The sequence below is a fragment of the Bubalus bubalis genome, chromosome 20 (assembly GCF_019923935.1).
Source record: "Bubalus bubalis isolate 160015118507 breed Murrah chromosome 20, NDDB_SH_1, whole genome shotgun sequence".
Classification (NCBI taxonomy): Eukaryota; Metazoa; Chordata; class Mammalia; order Artiodactyla; family Bovidae; genus Bubalus; species Bubalus bubalis.
The window spans coordinates 5,378,353-5,381,373 of NC_059176.1; positions in this window are offsets into that span (position 1 = coordinate 5,378,353).

A 3,021-nucleotide genomic window follows, 5' to 3' on the forward strand; every position below is an offset into this window, starting at 1 on the left:
ACACGCCCACTCGTGAAGGGCCCGCCCCTCCTGCCTGCTGCCAAGGCTCTTAAGGGCCCCGCACTGACTGCCTTCAGGCAAGCCAGGAACCTAAGCACAGCCCACATGGCCCAGGCAGTTAACAAATCAAGGCGCATCAAGGTCGGGAAGCTGGGGTGCAGACCTAGCCAGCCATGCAGTCGAATGCTTCTGTGCAGGCACAGGGGTTCCCGCGAGCACGTTCTGGAAAGCCGAAGAGCAGACCGTGGAGCGCGTGACCACGGCCGCGCAGCTCAGGGGTCGAGCCTCCTCTGTGATCTCCTGGGGTTAAAGGAGAGCAGCCCCGCGGTCCTGAGCTCTGACAGGTGCTGTACCGGCAGCGAGGCCAAGGGAAGCCAGGACAAAGGGCTCTGCCGTCGACAGGCGCGGGGGAAGCTAGGCGAAGGCCGCGTGCACTGGACAGAGGCCTTGCGGGCTCCGCGCGGGACGCGGGGAAACCGTTTCGGCTCTCACCACTGCTCTGACCTCTGGGATCCTTGTTTCTGCTGGTGGTCAGATGTCAAGAAGATGGAACAGAGGACTAATAATGTGGCCTTGCTAAGCATGCTGACCCCAAAATTAGAGGAAACAAGATACAGGAAGCGATCCTCGTTCTCTGCCTGTAGCTGTCCTGGGGTGGACTACCAGGTTCCCAACTCAAAACCGGAGAGGGCCAGGTCTTCCTGTGCCGCAGACACACATCCCAAGGTGAAGGTACAGTAGGTAAGTCTGGCTAAGGAGTGCGTGGGGCAGTAAGCTTACCCACAGCACTTCAACAGAGCCTCGGCCTCTCGAGGCCTCTTGCTGAATGAAGGACTCTCATCTATTGCGGAGAAACGAACTAGAACTCACCAACACCCGCAGGCCTCCAGCGGAGTATCGCAATGGTTTTCATTTTACTCAAATTTAACAAAATAACTGACATTTAAAAGAATGTACATGAAAACCAAATTAAAAAAAAAAAATCTCCATTTCCCTCAAATCCACAGGCCTTGAATCTAGGTACAGCACACACACCGTATGAAACCAACAGCGAGCTCAAGGTCACCTTGGAAAATAGATGTCACTCTGGGGTGACAGTTCTTTATACAAATACTATGCTTCCCCCTAAACCCCCACCACCAAAAAAGGGGGGAAAATAATATAAGAAATCCAAAAATAGAAAACAACATCTTGTTAAATGTAAACTTACCCTCTGAAGTTTTTATATTACATATGCTAGAAACATGCATTTATTTCAGCTCAGATGTAAGAAAATATGTATCAGTATTACTTATAAATCAGATTAATCAAGACAATCGACTGTTAGAACACCATTTCAAATTTTAGTAGATTACATCTTCAGCAAAATTATAAATTCTAACCACAAGCAGAATGGGTGTTGTTACACCCGCTGAGAACTACCTCTATAAGCTGTCACTCACTCGTGTCCTACGCAACTATTGTAAATTCAGAGTGCTATGTCAAGGAGGAACTCGGGCGTTAAACTTGCTTCAAACGCCCAATGAAATTCCTTTCAGAAATTAACTCTGCAGCTTGAGAGAAAAACACGTGAAAACACAGAAGAGTTAACGGGAGCAATGGCTATTCCACTCAGAGACAGAAAGGGACAGAAGAGATGACGGAAGGCATCCCCAAGGGGTCAAGGCACAGAGGAAGAAGAACCTCCCTCCAACTCAGGGTCATGGCATGGCTCTTGGGGCCGCTGGGAGATGTCCCCACGGCCTAAGTCTTGTCTCGCCGCGGGCCCTTGGGCAGGAGTCCTGAGGATGACGCCAGGACCAGGCTCCAGTGTGGCACAGCGCTGGGTGAGGGCGTGACCCAACACAGCCCCTCGGGGGACTGCTGACCCGATGGTGGGGAGGGACACACGGGCACCAAGTCGCGGGCAGCGGTGGAGGCCTCTGCCCCAGGTCTAGGCAAAGCAGGACAGGTTCGCGCTGGGGCGCTCAGCTTTGCAGGGGACATCCACCGCAGGCTTACCTCTCTCCTGACTGCCAGATACAGCAAAGCCTGGCTTATCCAGAGAACAGCTGGGTCTTCTGATTAACTCAGTTCCATCAAACTACTCAATGGATAACAGATTCTGAACAACAACAAAAAAAAGTGTCTCAAGTTAAATTTTTCATTTACGATTCAGAAGGCACTTCAAAATTCCGGAGGGCCACAGGGTCCCTGTCATTAGATCGCCAATCCTCCTGGACAGGACCGATGGAGAAGCTGAGAGAGACAGGGCTGTGTTCTGGACCTGATGGTGTCCTGGACGTCTGTCTTGTACCTGAATCACTGGTATAAGCTAGTCTGTCAGTTACTCTGCAGAGTCGAGCATACAGCACAAAGACATACAGTATGTTTGCATTTTGAATAAATGGGATTTTGCTGTATCATGGCAGTTTATAAAATAGTCTCACGAGTCTGATATTTGACTCTAAGTAAATTCCAGAAATTTTAATGGTACATTTAAGAGGTCACAACATGAGAGGTCAAGTACTCACTGAGTACAGTTTTCTTAATAACCAAATCACCTTGCCAGTCTGCACTCACTATCCATTGAGAAGCACGGAAGGAAGGAAGCTGCTGGCGTTCAACTGCTACAACGTGCTGACATTGGCAGAGTCCACTAGATGGAGGAACCAAGGCTCTCCAACCAAACAGCCAATAACCTTAGCGTTTCCTGTTAGACCAGTGAGGACCTGCGGGCGCTGCCCTGAAGGCGGCCTGAGCAGTGGAAATGCCTGGTCTCCCCTCTGCTTGCGCCCCCTGCCAGGTGACACCTTACCTTGAGAAACACACACAGGCCGGGCACAACCGCTTCAGTCACGCGTTTGCTGGGGGAGCTAAAACCAAAATCCTGTTACCAGCGGGCCCAGTGCGGGGTACTCTGAGGTAGTTCCTTAACTCGGGGTGCCTGTTACCTACTCTTTCAAAATTCAGTACATGTGGGAAGTTATTAAAATATCCATGCATCGCTTTAATCACAAGTCACTGTAATTGAGTGCAAAA